General features: G+C 34.0%; 1 protein-coding gene across 3 annotated transcripts in view; it reads right to left on the bottom strand.

The window, feature by feature from the left end:
• LOC128683115 (uncharacterized protein) overlaps positions 1-21,768 on the bottom strand; it is an 80,648-nt gene that overhangs the window by 48,088 nt on the left and 10,792 nt on the right. For 2 of the 3 annotated variants that reach the window (XM_053768373.2, XM_053768375.2), the window contains exon 1: positions 18,928-19,140. The exons of the other annotated variant lie outside the window; for it this stretch is intronic. The gene's annotated coding sequence lies outside the window, so the exon portion shown is untranslated. Of the gene's footprint in view, positions 1-18,927; positions 19,141-21,768 lie in introns of those variants that run through there. 3 annotated transcript variants of the gene reach the window in all.

Genomic DNA, 21,768 nt, shown 5'->3' with positions numbered 1-21,768 from the left:
TGCCGTTTTAATTGTTTGGTTTAGGTGACTAATGTCTCTCTGACAATAATGAAAGCTTGTGTCAAAAATGTCATTTTATATTTAAATGTTAATTATGTAATTAATTCCCGAATGTTTACACATATATTAATTATCCTGTGAGAAGTTAAAAATATATAAATTAAACAATTAATTTGTAACATGCTCTAATTGTTTTATTATTTTTTCAGTAAAAGGATATAAATTTGCGGATACACATGGGGTATGTTCTGTGTCGTCTGTATTCTATGACTACACGTTGGGCGCCATTTGTCACACGATTGGACCCCAAATGGACCCACGTCTGATACCCGATCCCATCTACAATGAATCGTTGTGGGCCTATCTAGGTAATAGGTGCCGGTTATGAATAGATATTCATGAAGTACAATGGGTAACGTTTAGTAATATTCTATTGAACTATCAGACTCGATTTTTTACATATTTTGATGAAAGGGAAGGAAATAGTGTATTGCTAGACAAGAAGACAAAAGATTCAATTTCCAAATGGGGCATTTAGCCCGAACGCGCGGTCAGCAATCAATAGCTAATCAATAGCTTTACTTTCATTTCGATTTCAGAAATGGTTTTTCTATGATATTTTTTCGATCGACGTTTTTAATTTACCAATGTAATCACCCAAGTAGTATTTATTAAACTTGTTATTTTTTTAATTGTTGTTACATATGAGTATTAGGTATAATCAGCTAGTGTCATTTAAAAAAAACAGGATATTATTATATGGTAGCATTTTCTTCTTTTATCGGTTTTTGTTCAATTTACATATGGCCAAGATTAACAAATATTAAGCCAAATCTAATTCTATTTTTAAAGTTATCCTACACTAAGAGAAAAATTTCTAAATATTTAATCACAGTAGTCTTTGACTCTAAACATTGATTGAAATTGTTTATTTTCACAATATTAATGAGATAATATATAATATAAATGAATAAATTGACTTTATTAAAATCTAATTATTAAAATCAAAAACTAATTATTAAAAAAAAATATTAAAATCGTTTAAAATATTTCAAGTAAAAAAATTAACTGTTTAACCTATTCTCTCTTTGTTAGTTTTGCAATATTTGCTGAATGATATTCAATAGTGAAGTTGTCTTCGTATTTGACTTCCGCTTGCAGACTATCTAGTATTGGATTGGTTCGACTTGTTTGTTTGACTTTGTTGCAGAAACTGATACACAGGACGGGGATGTATATATTCTATGTAAATAGTGTAAGTTCAGCCTATCATATATAGTTATTACAAAATATACTGGTATTTAATTAACTTTATACATTCTAAATTCTTTTTTTTTTTTCATTTCATTCATTTTTATTTGAGAACATTGTTCTTATCCTACTTGATTTTCTTCCTCTTCCTTCCATTTTCGCATAAATAAAATTCTTAATGTAATTGTCACGGTACATAGTCAAACATCACGTTTGTGTTGTAATGTTAACGGAAACATTTCAAAATATAACCTATGGAACTTGAAAGTTGTAAATTGTCCCGTAATAATTAACCACCTGAATGCCTGCGCAGATTCCCACGCCCCAGTGGCCAGCCCTTTGATGTCTCGTCATTCCAACCGGGACAATAATTATATGCTTACCCTACGCTTCTCAACTGGTGGTTTTACAAGACTCATCTAATAAGGTCTACTATAATATATATTAGTGTATACTATACACGAGGAAACCTGCACACTGGTGTACAGTTTTGTTCACTATTGCGTATGCGACTATTTGCCAAAAGTAGGTAGATAGAGAAGTCGTAAAAGTCATATGGTTTTAGGCGACTTGAAGAAAATCTGACACCAGTGTTAGCAAATATTCGATAATTAGAAGAAGTGTAATTATTATATGCCCTATTTAATATTCTAAAAGATTTTCTTTGTTTGACAGTAACTTCGTATAGGTCTTGGATTTAATAAGCACGATGTACAAAGACATCTTATGTATGGAAAAATCTTTACATAAGTCAGTAGGTATTCTCCTTGGATTTTCTACTGAAACACAATGGAATCAGTTTGTTTGTTATTATTCACTTATTTATTCTTAGATAATAATACATTATTAATTTAAATTAATATATGTATAATAACACGAAACTTTATTTGCGATCCACTCTTTCGATAATATTCTCTGCTTGTTGAAATTAAACAAATAGTGAATGACAAAAAGCATAATTATATTTGTTTTGTGAATACCTACCTATAGTAGTACCCATAGTATATAATAGAATTAAGTAAAAATTTTTGTTTTTGGGAATACCCAAAAACAAATATTTTTATGTATCTATTCTTCTGTTTGTTTACTGTAAATATAGAAAGATAATTACCGCTTTTAAACTAATAAATAATTAATAAGTTTTTCGAAAGCAATATGATAGATATTTAGTTTATGTAGATAAATTACCTTTTTATTGATAAAAAAAAAGATAAAGCATTCTATAAGCTAAAGTATACTTTGTCACTATCGCACTTACACATTTTGGCATTGACAAAACGAAACAAAAACGTATGCTAAAACATTTTTTTTTACGAATAACAGAATTAGTAATTTGATTTAATTCCATTCTTAGTAGAAACCGTTTCATATTGCGCTTATACTAAACAACACTGAAGTAAGAATTATTATAATTTAACCTAAACTGAGGTTAACATTACCCACGGCGAAACTAATCTATTAAACTCTCCAACATCAAATCTCCCTCAGGAGTCTAGACTACCTAATGTTGAGAAGACTGCATATAGTTATTTTACGGTACATGCATATTTAAGCCGAATTAATTGCACAAATTAATTATTAAGGATACGATTTAATGCAAACATTATAGCAATAGTACCTACTTCTTTATTTTATAAAAATAGACGTAGGTAGGTTATTATTTTATTAAAACATCTCTCTCAAAATGATTGCCCAACAGCCAACGACAATATTGATTGAAAGTACAATTTATTTCGCCCCAAATAGCATTTCCATATTCAAAGTGGACATTATTAATACTGTAATAATTAATGACCTGGTCCACAATATAGTAATTGCTACCTACATGGTATGACAAAATAGCTTTCTACTGTCTGTTTGTCTGTCGCTATCTATATTTAGATCTTTAAAACTGCGTAACGGATTTAGATGCAGGTTTTTTTAATAGATACTTTAGTTCCTGAGGAAGTTTTAGGTGTATGATTTATTATGGTTTTACGCGAGCGAAGCCGGGCAGGGCCGCTAATATCTATTGGTATACGTATATTCCCTTCAGTGAATCAATTGATTAAGCACCCTATGCAATATGCATCCTAATCTGATATCGAATATTAACTTCGTGCAATGCAATCAAAACCCCGACCCCAATCTGTTATGTAGGAGGAAATGAAATGTCGTAACAATTTCGAAGCTGCAGTTGTATCGTGGTAGGTGGTAGGGCCGAATCGAGTCGCACCTCAGTTGTATAGGGCGTCAGTAGTGGCAATAATCAGATTTCTGCGATGCTTGATTGGTTGGATTGCACGATTGGCTGGACCTCCGGTTTTTCGTTTACATTATTACAAAGAAGTTTTTAAATAAGTCGTCAATAAAAATAGGAGTAAATAAATTTTACATCTCTCATATTCGATAAGTAGGTCAAGCCCCATTTGGGTACCCCCAAATGGGGCTTGTAGGTGACCAATAAGTGCTCTAGGGTAATAATGTAGCTAGAAAATCCCTAGGGCGGTAAGAAATTAAAAAAACAACACTTCACTATTTCACAATGTAAGAATTTCAAAATGTATTATCCTGTAAGAATTGAATAAAGAAATTTTATTTATTTATTTTTATTCATTAAAAAGTTCGCGTACATCTAACCATAATACTGGTAATAGACATCATGCATTCAGCCCAATGACCAAAGAGGTCGCTGCACTATTCAGCCTTGTCTTCGTATGAGTATAATAGTCATCAATTTTAAATATCGAACGGCGAAGCTCAATTTCGTTCTTCAGAAAAAAAAAGAAATAGAATAGAAACCTTTTAATTTTAACTAGTAAAATGTTTTATTTTTGTAATGCCGGTGTTTTTCTACTTACCTCACAATCGAGATGTAAAGCAGAGTAGTTAACTCGGGTGTAAGCATCAATGGCACCCTCGAACTATAGTATATACTAAATATCTTGGGCTACAATTGATGCCTTATAGCCCTTGACTACTAATCTACGATAATAAATTATTTTTAGCTTAAGTGAAAAGAGAACATTTTTCTTAAGTCTTAAAAATTCTCGCACTCCTTCTCTGTCTACATACATGGGGAAATACCGATAAACTTGTCGATTCCAAAAATAAAAATATATTTTTTACTAAAATCCTCTTAATCAATTATTATAACATTCTTCTTCTTTTCGAGTGTGTTATTGCTAAAACTGGTGTCAGAGTTTATTACAGTCACCTAAAGGCTTCTGACATGACTTTTACGACTACTTACCTACCAACATCTAGTGGCAAGAAGTCGCATACACATTAGTGAACTTGAATTTTCAACCTGGTTTCCTTTACTGAAGGCAAGTGGTGGTCAACGAAAACTACTACACATGAGTCAGATTGGTATACAAATTAATGTGGCACCAGTAGGTTTCGAACCTGGGTTCTTTCGATCATAGGCGGACGGTCTTAACCACTTGACGACTAGCGCTTCAATTGTGTTACGTTTGTGCATCATTATTATAATCATCTTCATCAATAATCCCAAGACATTCGCACATCGCCATTACATTAATCATCTGTCAGATCGAGAAATAACAATAAGAAATTGGGACAGAGATAATTAAGCAAGTAACACGTGCAAGCAGCTATGGCAAGTAAGTAGTTGGCTTGTAAAACGTTCTTTGATTTTAACATTGACATGGCAGCTAGTTTCATGACATATGCCAGTAGTAAGCTATTTGTATATTTCCACACTATGGCAGAAATACCATCACAAATCCTAATCGAGCATGTCTCTAATGACACAACATGACCGCAACCTTCACCCATGAGGATACGACTATAAGGAGCTGATGACAGAGGCACAGGACACAGGATAGCGTACGGTCTATGATCAGCTGTAGGCATAACATGGCTGAATATGAGGATGAATCCAAAAAAGATGTATATCACGAGGAAAAAAAAATTGTCACAATCATTTAAAAGTAAAGTTTAATATTAGTATTTCAAGGTTTGTTCGTCATTGTTAATACGCATAACAATGGTGTTTACGAGTACTCCCACCTGTATAACTTTGGAAAATAGTTCTTAGAACTTCCTGAAGCACGTTGCAATTTAAGTTTTGTATGTCCAGGCTTTGTCGATGTGTCACCGAGCGTGGTTTGCCATAGAACGGAAGTGATTGTGGCGAAACTTGTGGCAGTTGGTGGTGATCGGTGGTGACTGATTTTATATATTAGTAGTTGCGCCCCGGGACTTCGCTTCTGTGGGGATTACGGTATAAAAAGTATTCTTTGTGTTATTCCAGATTATTATATACCACTCTTGTACCAAATTTCATAACAATCAGTCCAGTAGATTTTGCGCGAAAGAGTAACAAACATACACATACGTCCTCACAAACTTTCACATTTATAATATTAGTATAGTATTAGTAGGATAGGATACTGATATCATAAGGTGTTAAAATTGTAATATCGTAAATATTCAATCGTGTTTCAACATTATTTTACTATCGTTACATTATTCTATTTTTTATCTCAATATTCCCACGGGGTTTGCAATAAGTAGGGAACCGGAATTGAGCCTCGGGACGCATGTTTAGTTAATGATATCCATTTCTACACATTTTCCCCTTCGGCTGGTACCTCATAATATACTTACCTATACATAGTCAGATTCTTTTGTGATATAAATAAATCTATCGATCCACTTAGCAGTTTAAAGTAGTGCACCAGTCGCCTTTAACCTGCGCAGAAAAGCTTTTTTGCGTCACTGGATTTTAGATGTTTGTTTTTGTTGTATAACTTTTTCGCTTTGTTCTCAAACCACCATACCTACTATGCACAGCTTCTATGCCACATGGTGCCAGCTGAAAATCAGCGCTATGGTTCCAGCTACAGCAACATGTTGAGCTGGTCGCCTTTTCGACAAATACTTACCTACCTACTGAATTATCAATGTTAAGTCGCATAGTTTATGTTTTGGCAATTTTTTTTTTGTATTTGCGCGCAGGTTAAATTCAACGTCAAAATTGTCTACAACTATTAATAGTGTTTTGTTCATACTACTTAATGTCTACTTCGTGGTGTATTATAAAAATGTCGTGCATTGATTTTACTTGGCTACTTTGCCAAGAACAAAAGACCTGCCTCGTAACTAATAAATTATTATACAAGAGGCGGGATTTCACGCCAGAGGCGTTTCAATGTTGGTAATATTAGAACATTAACCCGCATGCACAATTATCGATATCGATATCGATGTGCTATTTATGCATTTACTATGAGACCATTATTATTGAGTAAATCCTACTACTAATATAAATGCGAGCTTGTGAATATGATGTGTGCACGTTTGTTACTCTTTCAGGCAAAATTTACTGGACAGATTATTATGAAATTTGGTACTCGGGTAGAATATAACCTGAAGTAACACATATAGAGTACTTTTAATCTCGACTTTTCTGCCCCGGGGCGCAGCTAATATTGTGTATTTCTTAAGATATTATTGATTTACTTCCAAAACAATAAAGGCACGCAAAATAAAACTAAAACTTAATATTTACCTAGTTCCCAAATTAGTATTCAAAATACGTTTAATGGTTCTACACCATTAGTGGCAAACGAAACCATTTAGGGTGGGTTGTACTTTGTGATATTGTGCGCAGGTTAAAGTTTACGTCAAAGTTGACTGATGAAACGCACCCTTAGTAACCCCTGCTCACTTGTTGATGGAGTTTAATGGTGCACATGAATGGTGAAGACAAAGGTAAGCGTGACGTGTGGTCCCGCCCTATAATAGGACCACTCCATATCCTAACGTGGATGTAGCACGAGGCGACTAAGGGACCTATAGGTAGCAATAGCATTCCCAGAGAGGGTTGACGTGAGCGAGGTAGTCGGTTGTAAAATCAATGAAATTTAATGGTTAATTTTTTTACGCGAAACATGGGCTATGGGGCGTCACAGCTCCGAATATAACCGAAATAACGCGAAGATGAGAGAGAGAAGACGGTACGCATAATATCTAAACTCAGATTTTATGCCCGCATCATATGGAGCGATTCAGTTTTTCGTATGATAAACAAACCAAAATATCTACGTTATAGAAAACTAGTAAAAACTGTTCGCAGGTAATAAAATTGTGAACGTTTGTTTACAATACCGAGGCAATAATTCAGTTTGTTCAGTTTTGTTATGTTGATAATGAATCAAAACGGTATTTGCGATGCATTCATTAAAAAATCTACTACCAATATAATTTTAGTAGTAATGCGAGAGTATTGATGGTTATGAGAATGATTAATTTTACTTTTTGTTATTTGTAGTGGACAAATTTTCGATACCTAATACGGTAAAACATGTAGGTTTAATAAATTCATGTACATAAATGTAGGTAATAGATGCCTACATAATCTTTTAATAAGTACCTCTAACTATACTTTGTAAACATCTCGATTATAATGACAGATGTCAAAAATTATGAAAACATTAGGAAATAGATAAGTACCTACATCGTTCTCTGTCGCTCTCATTTCGAATGTATCGGTTCATCCTGCTGTCATATGACTCAAGTTATATTTTACAAAATAAAAGTACCTAATTTTTATCCAAAAGGTGCATATTAACGTCATCCAAACTATTATTCTAACTAATATTATAAATGCGAAAGTAAGTTTGTTTCTTTGAGTACCTCTTCACGCTCTAACCAAAATCTTCTTGAAATTTTGCATACCTACATATAATTGGAATTAAGGAGTGGGACATGGAGTACCTTTCATCGCGAAAAAATAACTATTCCTTTGGGAAATTCAGGCGGGCAAAGCCGTGAGCAAAAGCTAAGCACATCATAATAAAAATGTGCAGTCTTTTTTGTGACCACAAAGACCTGTGGGTACAAGAAAACTTCGTCCCTGTTATTAGGATCTGCCCTTTATAATTTACACAGCAATCGCGTGTTGTGAATTAATAATGCTATCGGAATCCTAAACAAAGGCAGTGAGAAACTTGGAATTTGGTTTCTTATTTTATTAGGTCCACGAGGTTATCTACGGATTTGAGTGGATCCATTGTAATTTCTGTAAAGTTTTCTAACTAGATTTCGCCGAATTTAGTAACATTTTGCAGAACGATTAATCAATACACCATTGGTAGGTTTTCGTATTTCGAGAATAACATGGCAGTTATTGTGTAAGAAAACAAAGTTCGTAAATGTCGCACGAGACCACTAAAGCATAAAAAGTCTTGACAGCCAAGAGGCGACGACAGAATCCCAAACAGGCTTGATGTCAGACGGGTACAGACGTCTTCTGAAATTTTTATTTAAAGCCGGGGCTTTAAATAAAAGTTACAGAAGAAGCCAGACCGGGCAATAAGCCCGGGGGCTTACAAGTATCGTAGCCATGAATGCAACCCAACAATGAGAGAGAGAGTATAGTCGGTGCGCGAGTATGACTCGACGGGATTATTTCATAAATACCATTAAGTTTTGTTCAAAAACTTTGAAATCAAAAATAATCCAAGCTAAGAAAGCTGATAAGCAAAATGCATAACAGCATAAAATACTAACTTCTAGAATTTACTGGCATGTTCAAATGCATTTCACTATCAGAATTCACGATCATTTGTACAGCTCAAGCCCGCCAGCCCGTCGCTTTGTTAACAAAGGTATTTATTTATAGACGATATTTATTTTTGTTTGTATAAATATGTATTACAATGTAATAGTAGAATAGTTACAAACCAAAATGTTTAGTCAGATAGTAAAATAAACGATTACCTGCATGTACCATGTTTCATCATGTGTAGTCGACCGCACGTCGGGTTTATGACTAGTTTCTATGCGATGAGAATAGCGGCGAAAATTATTTTAGATTATGTGCTGTTTACCGTATTGTAGTGCCTACTTCGTGAAAAAACCATACATTCCAAACATTCCTTCTCTATTATCGTCGACTCGAGCGATAATAGAGAAGGGAATGTATGGTTTTTGATTACCTAGATAATTATAAGAAGTATCGTTTCATATTTTTTCTTGAAACACTCATGCACAGTTACTTTGTTATGTAACATCTCGTTAGTTTGATAAAGAATTTTACTGATGAATAAACTCGGCAAGAACAGAGGATTACGTAACCAGAAATGCAATTCTCAACTACAGTATATTTTATTAAAAAGTTGAAAAGCAAAAGATAATAAAAAGTTATCGGCTCCAATCGCATCCAATTTCTACGAAACTTCACAAGCAAATTACACTTTTACAAACTTTTCATTATTATAGACATGATGCATAAAAGCCAATAAAAGGACATAATATTTTTATGACTACGTTTAAATTTTTAATGAAAAATCAATACTTCACCAAGATTAATTAATTTTCAGGTCCCGTTCACGTCCATTTATAAATGGATTCGGAAAGTAAATTTGATTTTTCGTGCGATTTTAGAATACAAAATTAAGGGGAATATAGATGAGATGGTACTAACTGTGCCCCGCAGCTTAACGGGGTACTTTTGTACTCGTATTTCTAGAAATTGTATCATGGATGTGACTATTATATATAGAAAAAAATAGCACCAAAAGATAACTTTGTTCATTGAATTTACAATAAATAAAATAATGTTTCATGTCACTTACTACGTAGTTACACTTGTTTTCAGTAAAAAATTTCATTTAATCTTTTAATTAAAAATCGTGTCAGACGCAGATGCGTCTTGGAAAATAGAAAAATCTGAGACTTACGTTATGTAGCGTTAGCCATTTAATTTACCCACTTGATAAGGAATAATATTATAATTTAATACTAAACCTTTCTTATTCTTCGTACCGGCTTCGTTCTAGTGAACCATAATAAATTATACAAGTAAACCTCCCTCAGAATCACACTATCCATTGGTAGATACCGTACAAAAATCTGTCAAGGTAGTTTTTTTAATATATCACGTACAGACAGACACACGCGACTACATTTTATGATATGTAAGGATTGTATTCTATACCGTATATATTTACATGTAATAAGTTATTTAAGTATTTACTACCTACGTAGTGCAGTTATTCCTTTAATAATTTTTTTGCACCTACATAACATGAATCATCTCTGAATGACTCAATGGTTGATTGAGATAATGCTTTTGACATTATAGTCCACATATGGTGTTTTTACAAATTGTATTTTGTGCAATAAAGTTTAAGTCGGTGTGATTTAAGTAAATCAAAATATTATAGACATTGGTAGAATAATATTACAGGCTGTGCCTTCTTTAGGTATTTTTAATTTATAAGTTAGATAGCTTTTAGTTTAAATATAATATAATTTCGTGTAAAATAAAAAAAATCAAGTAAAATAATAAAAATTTGCCGTGTGAGCGAAGGTTCTACATTATATCCCCATTTCCCGGATGTCTCTACGGCGACAATCACCGCCTAGTAATAAAGCTTTAGTTATAAGTTCACCTTGCAGTTCTTTTGTTTTCGCTTGCATATTGATCTCTACTCTGCCCATCATAACAAAAGCCGAATTCCATATCGTTGATTATACAGATATATCAAACAGACTGGCAGAAATTTATTTGAATTTGATTTGATTCTATTTTTAAAAAATACCAACTGCTTCGAATGTCAATAGGTATTTGAGGGACGTTGTTGTAATTAATTTTAGTTTTATAATTGTTTATTATCTTCGTACGTAGATATTAGTCGTATAAAGCACTATGTATTCCTAGAAAGATAGACTTTACAAGGGTGTTCGCGGTCTTCGACTGAGGTCTCGATACCCCCTTGTTAGAATTTGTTACTTTCATTTCACGGTGAACACCATGTACCATTTAAAATGGAAAATAATATTTTTTTAAATTTGATAAACTCTACTGTTCCAGTATACTACAGTTTAGTTTAGTTTTATCGTTTTTCGTGCAAATAAACTGTAACATTCACGTTGTAAATTTTTAAAACGTTAATCCCCTTTTCGGCAGTTGCATAAGAATAATCCATATTTGTTTTTTGTTTTGTTTCCCCGTAAGGGAAAACGACGTAAATATATATATTTATAACCAATTTCCATTTGATTGGACGTATTTTACATTTTAATAAATAGTCACAATCCCTGGGGTCTTACCATGATCCAGTTCACGACCTAAACTGATCTGCATCGCAAATTCGAACGATAAGTTAATTTTTAATACAAATGCTATTCATTTCAGATTACTAAATTGAACTGCACTACATTTGAATCGTTCCGTAATAGTTGATGGTAGGCCGTCTGAAACATTAAGTGAATCGCAAATTGTTACGTCAAAGACATATCATAGTCAACTATATTATTTAAAATAATAAGAATCGGAAACGGTTGTAACTGGGTCACATATAGGGGTCTTTCACCTCTGGACACTTATCACATAAGTAATTGATTTAAGTCCTTTTTCGGTCGTCAAAAATCGAGTATATATAGTTAAGATTTCTTTCTTCTTACCGCTTAATTAAAATTTATTTTAAACTTCAGATGTTAGGAGGGGAATTACGGTATAAGTTTATCTGTAAGTGTGTCTGTATATTCTGTCCGTGGCATCAACAGTAACAGCCAAATGGCTGAGCCGTATTAAATATAAGTTTTTTAAAGACAATCGAGAGTGTTCTTAACTATGATTGGAAATGTGCGTTTATCGTCATCTAGTCTATTCTAGCTGATAAGATGATGCCAGCAACTTCTAAATCGGGATTTTTTAAATTTGGCTTTATGTCATTACTTACTATTCCTGTATTTTACCGACAAACTGCTAATCAGTTTGGCAAAGTATGAATAATGTAATAAAGTATTGAAAAATAAATTAAATAATTCTACGATTAACATTAATTATGCTTTTAAAAAAGACTGCCTTTGAAGTCGACCACAGACATTCGTTTGGCCCGATACCCGAAGATAACTGCTTGTTTACGTCTGGATGCGTCGTCCCTTGAAACCTTCGTAATTTCTCCCCGCCCCTTAAAGTTGTAAACTAAGTTGGTAAATTTGCATAGAGACAAAGGAATATTTAATTAAACTTGGTACTGATACACAAAATCCGTGAGAACAGGTTTGAAAGGCAAAGTACGCATTAGTTTCAAATTAGGGTTAAGTAAACGTTACTAATTACTAATAATTAGTATATTAAAAATCGGCGAATTGAGGACCTCCTCCTTTTTTTGAAGTCGATTAAACAGGTTTGTGCCCGAGATAATAATTAAGCTGTAAAAGAACTCTTCTTTCTTCTTATTATTATTATCTCTCTTCATTTTCTTTTGTAAAAGATTAAAATTGTAGGTATAGTTAGTAGTTGTAGTGTAGGTACCTAGGTTTGGCTGCGCATGACAGCTTCCGAAGTAAGTATCTCGAAATCTTTCAAATAATTAATTAGAATAACAAATTATTTTTTAGTTTAATTTTGTGGTTATTAATATATCTATCTTATCTTTTATAATTTATAACACGAAAATAGATCATACACTGTTTGTGAATGACAAATTTAAATAAAACATAAAACGCAACGAAGCGATATCCCAGACATTGTTTATGTATCTGAAATTGTAAATCTCGTTTTCGTGATGTTGGCACGCCCTTTCGTTTGAAGCACGACGAAAATCCACGCTCATGATAATTTAGGCTTTTGAAATAACAACGGTATGGATGGGTGTTTGTGACATTTTCTGAGTTGAACGACATTGCCGTTTTGATGCTTTTTTATTTCTTTTATTTTAATTGAAATCCTCGAAACTTAGAATTTCAACTGTGTACGTTTGGTTCCACCCTAAAATAGGAACACACAAGGCGAATAGTTCACGTTTGATGTTAGGCTAGTTGTAATACCTACAACTGCGGAATCTTTGAAACTTGTAAGATTTTTATGTTTTACGCTTCGCGATGTCACAGCCCCGAATGAATCCGAGAGCACTAAAGCATTAGCGTGTAATTTTACAGGGCTTTTTCATTATTGGCTCATAACAATTCAGTTCATTTTATAAATGCTTCATATCAGGTCAAAAGGACCCCGGTCAGCCAAAGGAAACTTCTATCATCATTACCTTCTTCATAAAATATTACAATAGATCGTTTAGCCGGCGGCGCCTGGCTCTAATGGAGTGCAGCTCGCAGTGAGTGGTGTATCTACCTGAGGGTTGACGGTGAGAACCAGGGCCCCCTGGCTTACGTTGCCCTTGGATGCTAAAAGTTTAATAGCTTAGTTGAATGGGGTAACACAACATTGTTTCATATTCACACAACCCATTCTTTTTTTTATTAGTCATAAATAAGGTACCCAATCACAAGATGTTGTACACATCCATACTCATATTTTCAGGTTCTTACTAATATCATAAAGAGAAAAGATTTGTATTAACAATATTTTGTGTACACATATACAGCTTAGCCGGCACGTAGCTTTAAAGATTATTTAACAACCTTTCCAACGGCAATAGCCCTTATCGTTTAACAAAAAGAAGAAGGCAGTGTAAAGATTATTATTGCTTGAACCACGAAAGATCCCTAAAATAGAATGACACCAGAAATTCAATTAACATTCTATTGACTTTGACGAATTTTTATGTTTCATTCCTCAATTCGCGAAATTCAATCTATTTCATAAACACCCCGAAAAGCATTATGTCGCGTAGCGGTTCATTTACCTCGCTCCGACTGTTGATATTTGCAGAAATGCTGGGTATTCATATTGCAAATAATCGGGACAAATAAAAAATTAATTTCTTTTTCAATTATTTATTTTTCAATGGACTCTTTATGATACCTATCTCCGATATAAAGGATAACATTGAAACCTGTATAATGAAACTTAAACAACTTAGATGGGGGGCTTTTACAACGCTTTGCCCCTACGCTTGTCTGGACTGTGGTGATCCAGCCACGCCACTGGTTTTGCGATCAATTTTATTGACTAATTATCCACAACTGCTATTTCTCATTTCATTATATCATATTTAGTTTGAAACCCATAATATACATTGTAAGGTTTATACCTGATTGCACAACGCCCCATTCTAAGTTACATAAATTCCAACGAAACGTCATGACGACGTCCCCCGTGGCGTAGTGGATGCGCCACGCCCGTCCGCCATCTGGGTGTCCAGGATTCACAAATTATTTTTTTAATTGGTTCTGGTTGTGTAATGCCCGATCTGTGTGTGTCCGTCGGATAAGGTTGTATAGGGTGCTTAGTGCTCAGTGTGGGCCTTTCAGACCTTGAGTGTTGACACCATTTACTGTTTTAAATGAAAAAAAAAAAAAAAACAACAAACGTACTTAATATGTAGCTTTACAAGGGAGTTAGTGACCGAATATTCGGTTTCGACTATTTTAAAGTTTAATTAAATCTGAAACTCAACTACAACAATCCAGTTTTGACAGGTCGTTGCCGTTACACTACCTATCGATATACGGTTAGAATACATTTATCGTCGTAAGTACTAGTCATTTATGGCACTAGTACTTATGATTTTTAATAAATATTATTATGTGATCGGAAGCTATCAGCTCGGTTTCGGTATTAACGACTCTTATGGGGGAACACACAATAGTTAAACAATCATTCATACTCGAGGTAATGTCAGATACACTATCGAAGTAGGTATGTTACAATATGAGTTTTAAACAAAAACGTTACTCTTATTTCAATACGGCCAATAAATTCAGTGTAAGTGCACTTGTATTCTAGTCTATCAGGTCCTACTGCTGGTCCTACTGGAATCCTACCCTTTCTGTTTTTAACTGACACACTGACACTAAATTATAGCTTACAAATATACATAGTAAGCACCCAATTGTAACGTAGACACGAGTCTACTGGCAATCCTACTAAAAATTACTTTGTACCGCCCCGCCGCCATCAGTCACGCCAGTAACTAATCCTTTTACACACTATGTTGCGAGATGTATGTATACATGTGTGTCGTGTCGTTCATGCAAAGGCAAGCTTTAGTTCGGATTAACGCAACATATTTATTTAACCTAACCTAATATTAACTAGCTTTCCGCCACGCCATTGCTCGGGTAAAACCATAATTTAAAAAAGCCTATGTTACTCCTGAAAACCTTCAGGAGTAAATTAAGTCTATATCAAATTTTATCAATATCAGTAGTTTTCATTACAATTTTGTCTTTATAATATTAGTATGGATTTGTTTTATTTCAACATTTTTTTAAAATCACGATTTTGTGTGTTCGAAATGGAAGTCGACTTATTTGGTTTTATCAGGTCTACTGTTAATACTAAATTATCGATCGAATCAATCGATCTGGATATTTTTTACATATTCTAACAAGAACTTATATACATCTGCTTATACCTAATCAGATTGCTTTTTTTTAATCTATAAAATCCGCCTTTCTTTTAATGATTTTTTGTAAAGAATATTTATATACCATTTTTGTACACTTTTCACTACGTTAAAATTAAGTAGATATGTTTTATTTAGAACAAATAGGTACATAATATTTGAAAAATGAAACTTTCTCTCTAATTAAATTAAATTTATCTTTCTGGTAAACGACTGGACAGGAGACAAATGAATTCCTTTAGAACGCAAACGATTGAATGGCAGTCTAAGACTTTGAACCAGATTGATACTTTAATATTATGATTAAGTGATCTCAAGAAAATATTATATTTAATAGCTGCATCCTAGAGATTCGATTTTGTGGATGTTTCAGGATAAAAATACGTAAATTACGTATTATTGCTTCCGAAATTTCAATTAATTTCGCTATTACGTCCCAGTGCGGCCTGGGCATAGGGTCCAGCCGTTTGGTTACGATTCTGGAACGCTCTTGAATTTTAAAATCCGGGAGCACGGCAGAGCTCCTGCAAGTCGAGCCAAAAAAGGCACGGCCGTACCATCCTTTTCTCGAAGCAATTCAGGCCAATTTGGAATCCACGAATTTGTTTACTTAAAATACATTGTGTTTCCATGCGATGGCCAAGTAGATCTATTTATTTAAAACCTAAAAGATTTTTATTATTGATATGATAGTAACTTGCGTAATAACTTAAGACAGTAATAACTTAACTTCCTTTAAGTAGGGAATAAAATAAATTAATCGACTTGATAACATGGATCTCACAACATTTACGGTAGAAAAACTAAGCTGCGAGACTTGGATTTTTTACAGCATGTTTATGATAGCAATTGATTTTCCGCTACGCTCTTAGCCGTGACGCTCCGTTTTATTTTCTTTTTGCAAATTCTCGAGTGAGTACATTTTTACGCCAAATTTTAAATTATATAGTACTAGCTGCGCCCAGCGGCTTCGCTCCCGTGGGAATTCGGGATAAAAAGTACCCCATGTGTTACTCCAGGTAATTTTCTACGCGTATACCAAAAAACTATTGGTGGAAACCCCATGAAAATCCGCGCGGTAGTTTTTGAGTTTAACGCGAACAGACAGACAGACGCGGCAGAGGACCGTTAGTCTGATTTTGATGAAATTTAAAAGGTATGTAGGATCTGTAAATAGAATTTTTAAGTACTTGGAGCATCAAAATCTGTTAAGTCGTTTTTGAAATATTCACAATTTTGTAAAAATTTATTGTGTTCGCGAGTATAAAGTTCGCGGCGAACAAACTAGTAATATGTAAGGGATAATAGGAGATTTTCTCACAAGCTACAATTACTCAACTGTATTTTTCCTCCTGTCCAGTCATCTTTTAGAAACATATATATAATGAACAGTTACGCTAAAAATAGCTCGCTATACCGCGGCGCCCTCTATTGGCCCTCGATATTATTCAATAAAAAATTCGAAGTGGTTATATTTTCGAATGGAAAAAGGTCATGCGAAAACCAGCGGCTACCGGGAGCGGCGCACCCCTTACACACCCTGGCAGGCCGCCCCTGAATCCGGTCATAAATAATAATTAAACATTTTCATCCATTTTATTTCAGTTTCACTACCTGCTGATAAAATATCAGATAGTCTAAACGTAACATACTTATCAAATAGCGTTAAAAATTGTGTTTTACATGTGTTGGATACGGCTAACCGACCAAATCTGCCTGATAAACACATCTGCTAGATAAACCTGTCTGATGTGAATCCAGCAGAGTTTAGCAGCAGCAGTTAGTTTATCTGTTAGATTGCAAAACGATATTCTCTTCTTCGTCAGTCTTGTGTTAACGTTTGTCGACTGGTGAACATAGATGTGAGGTGCAAGTGACTTTAGGTTAGTGCAGCGGTTTTCAAAGTGCATATTTAAAAAAGTAACCTTATACGAAACGCGTTGGAAAAATGTTGTTTCTTTTAAGTTTTTTTTTTTTACTTCCAATTTAATAAACCAAATGAATTGTTGGAATAATAAAATATGAACTTTATTGAAAGAACATTATCGGCTATTACATCAGTACCCATAAAACAGGTTGTTAAATTGTCCAAATTTTATTTTAGGTGAGGTCCGTCAAATGCTTATAGCTTTCCAAGAGATCCGTCTTCAAAAAAGTTGGAGGACCGCTGGGTTAGTGTATAAGTTAGAACAATACATAAATATATCAATTCAAAACATAATAATGATAGTAAGGGCACAACAACCGCGGCTACAAGGGAGCATATAAACGCGACAGAGCCAAACTTTTGCATTGCATAAATAGGTACAGTTATCTGCAAATCCAATAAAATTACCTCATGTATGCTTACGCAGAGCAACTGAATTTGTAGCTGTAACTGTACCTATTTCTGTATAAACATATATTCGATAATTTTGGTAGGATGACTGAAGGTGGGTACTTCTCAAAACTTCCACTTCTTTTGAAGCTTGAGCTTTTTAAAATGTACTTATATGCGAATTATTTGCTTAATGCAAGTATAATTAGAAAGTACTTAAAACTAGTAAACAATCTTGATAATTCTTCTAATTGAAATATGTAAAAATATGTTTATTTTTAATCAACACATTTTTACCTATTACAGATTAATTATGTCTTTTTTAATTTAGATATAATCTTTCTGGCTGACAGTACAGTTTGTAGCATTAGATAAATCATACCGTTAATTTGAAATACCTACACATTCGTGATTAAATAAAGCTAACAAGTTTTGATATAATTTGCGTTTCGGAAGATATATGATGACGCGTCTACTTCATTCATCTCATTCTCATTTATTTATAGAGTAACTAGCGACCCGCCCCGGCTTCGCACGGATGCAATGTTATATACATGCAAACCTTCCTCTTGAATCACTCTATCTATATTTTAAAAATCGCACATTTAAATCCGTTGCGTAGTTTTAAAGATCTAAGCATACACAAGGACAGACAGACAGCGGGAAGCTACTTTGTTTTACACTTTGTAATAGCGTTTTTATAATTGAGATAGTTTATGGTATGTACCTGTACTATTTTAAAAACTACGCTTCAGCAAGAAAAAGCAGGCATTTTTGTTATAATTAACTAAAGGGTTACAATAAATACTTACATTTCGCTCATATTTTTTAACCAAATCGCTAAATACATCAGGAAGTAAGTTTAACATTAATTAGAAAGTTTCTAACTTAACAAAACTTAGGTACGGACTTGGCATAATTTCCTAAAATAAATAAATCGAGCATCAAGGTAAAAAATATCCGGACACAACTCAGAAATAGAACTTGTTTACTTGAAGTTAACAAAAGTTAGCACAAGGTTCCCAAACATGAACTTTAAGAAGTAATTCGCGTCTTAAACATCAACGTTTAATTAGCTAATCTTACCTTTGCAGCCCAAACTGAGGCAGATATTCGGCCGCCGCTTTCTTCAGGCCATGTCCTCTGAAGTTACCCAAAGTTCATGATAAAAACTCTCATTTTTAGTCAATAATAAATAAAAATTTTATTCTTTTTAATTGTTGTATTTGCTTTTAGTTTGTTGTTGCGACCGCGAGTGTTTGAGACCTCGTGGCAGACTGCAAAGGGAGGGACGAGCGCTCCGCCCCACAGCTGATAAGAGACTGCCCGAAAGGTAATCCGAAGGCATAGTGACGCGCGCATTCCCGCGATTCCCGCCTAACAACTTGGTTTTTCTCGACACCTTGCTAAACGGTGGTCCGGCTTTCACTTAGCCGTGTTGACAATTCGACTTGAGTTTTCAGCGTTTACAACGTTCCGCAAATGAGTTTAAGTTACCTTCTAAGTTCTGAAGCTATTTCCATTGCACTTTTGCTGGTTGTTACAATTTACATTAAGTTCACGTAAGTAATACCACATGTCCTGTTGCCCTGCATGGGTTCATACCCATCCATCCTCATGGATGCGACGAATTTCCATTGATTTTGGATAGTTTGATCTACTTAGTATAAATAAATATTTAGTTAAATAAATAGTTTTTTTAAACCGATGTCACCGACGGCAACAAATACCAATTGTAAGTATCGATATCACAAATATCCTAAATAAGCAAATTTTACTAAAACGATAAAAAATTTACCTATCGAGCTGTTATCCGAAAATTGCTGCAAAATTAGGCAGGAGAGCGGTTCCCCTCCCTAGCTATACCCTCGCTATCTTGAGGGGCCCTCACAAAATATCTATATAATTATACAGAACATCTAAACCGCGTCTCAGATGTTCACATTGATCAGCCCAAAAGAAATGGTCCACGTTCGCTTATATGAATATTTATCTACAAGACGAAATAAATTCAAAATTATTTATTCAACTTAGGATAATATATGTACCCTTCCTTATTGACGTCAAATTTTTACTTAAAACGAAACCTACCGTAACATTCAAAGCGCAGATGAAGAAGAAACGGCGCCACAAACTTCACCGCAGCATAATCTCCAAGGACATACAAAACAAACTAACAAATAAATACTAAATAATGTCATGTCACCTTTAAATATATTATGTAGGTGTGAGTCGTGCAGAATTCATAACCATCTTTTGACATTCTATAATTCAATACTTTATTCTCAAATAATAAAAAAAACTAATTAAATGCATCCATAGATTTAGAAAGGGGTCAAAGCCAGATTGGTTTAAAAATTCATGAATACATTAAAAGCACTAAAAGCTAAAGAAAAAATAATTAGACAAAAACATTGCGAGCGGATTGGAATCAATATTTATTTAATGTATATTTATTCAATATTGATCCTAGTTAAATAACCTAAAATATACTACAACTTATTCAAACATCGATGTTCGTCAGCAAAATTTGCGTAAATAAGTAAAAAAACTTATAATTCTCCGCATTTATAAATATTAGTAGAGGACATGAGTATATATGATATTCCATTGTACCTTATCACAAACCCGGGGTAGACCAATATTTGAATAAATTCCCGAGGGACAAATTGACGCGAAAGAATCCGGGACGCAATATTTTTTGCTTAAAAATATATTATTTTCTGTAGGCGTCTAACATTATTTAAACAAATGTTAAACGATTTAGCGTTGACTTTCACGCTGCGGCTACCTACGTAGCCGCTGACGTTAAGACAAATTGTCGTATTTTGGCGTTTTTCTGCGCTTGTTAAAGTTTACGTTAAGGTTGTCGGGTGCAACCCACTCTTAGCGTATTCAGGTTAATCTATGTTTAAAAAATGCTTTTGGGGCATACACTTGGTTGATGAAATAATCTGGACGTCTTCTTGGAACAGCACGAACGATTGCGCTGAGTTGACAAGATATTATTAATAATAATTCATCAAATTTATATTTCCTTATACAAATCACGTTTGGTCAATAGGGCCTCCTTATGGGTCGCCACATACGTCAATATAACAAAATCTGTTAACACTCAACTTTATAAAGTAAACTGTACAAACCAGAAAACAATCTTGAAATTCCTATTATGAAGTCGATAAATCTGGGAATCGTTTCTGAAGCGTTGTGTAGAAAATGAAAGTGAATTTTCTCGATGAAATGTAGCTGCTAGCGAAGCGGCGACTCCGCCGGCATTTCTACCTCATGTGAAATACAATAGGTACTTACTATAATATTTTTCGCGCATAATGTACTAGACTGTATTTATCTGTATTATTTTTCCTCACCTTATGGACCTACAAATACAGTTTCATCTCATGAATGATACGCAGATATCGGATTTCTCACGTTTGATTATTGACGGAAAACTCGATTAATATTTTCAGTCTAATAGTAGACTAGGAGTAGACTTTCTTCAAGACGAGTGCGACTCGATCCGAGCCTTGGCAATTTATTTCTCACATTAGTTTTGCTGCAGGATTTGATACAGATCATCAATACAATTAAAAAGCCCGAAAAAACTTATTTGGAGAAGAAATAGTACCAATAACGTCAAATTATGGAAATCCTGTCGGTTTTATCTGTCTATCAGTATTAAGTTCATTGATCCGTCGCCTCAATTTGAGAATCAAGGCCGCGATATTATACGGGCACTCAATATCAAGGCGATGGCGTTTTATAAGCATTAGAGAAGTATGCATAATTTAGCTGCTGTATTGGCTATGGTTATAGGGGTGACGCACCTGTAGGTGCTATAAAGGGTAGGGTTGGGTCGACCCGATTAGTCGCTAGGGATGGGAAAAAGCCTGACGGAAAATGAAATACCACTTTCGATCGATAGATTTA

Source organism: Plodia interpunctella, chromosome Z, assembly GCF_027563975.2.
Source record: "Plodia interpunctella isolate USDA-ARS_2022_Savannah chromosome Z, ilPloInte3.2, whole genome shotgun sequence".
NCBI classification, from domain to species: domain Eukaryota; kingdom Metazoa; phylum Arthropoda; class Insecta; order Lepidoptera; family Pyralidae; genus Plodia; species Plodia interpunctella.
This window is presented reverse-complemented; position numbering and strand designations above follow the sequence as displayed.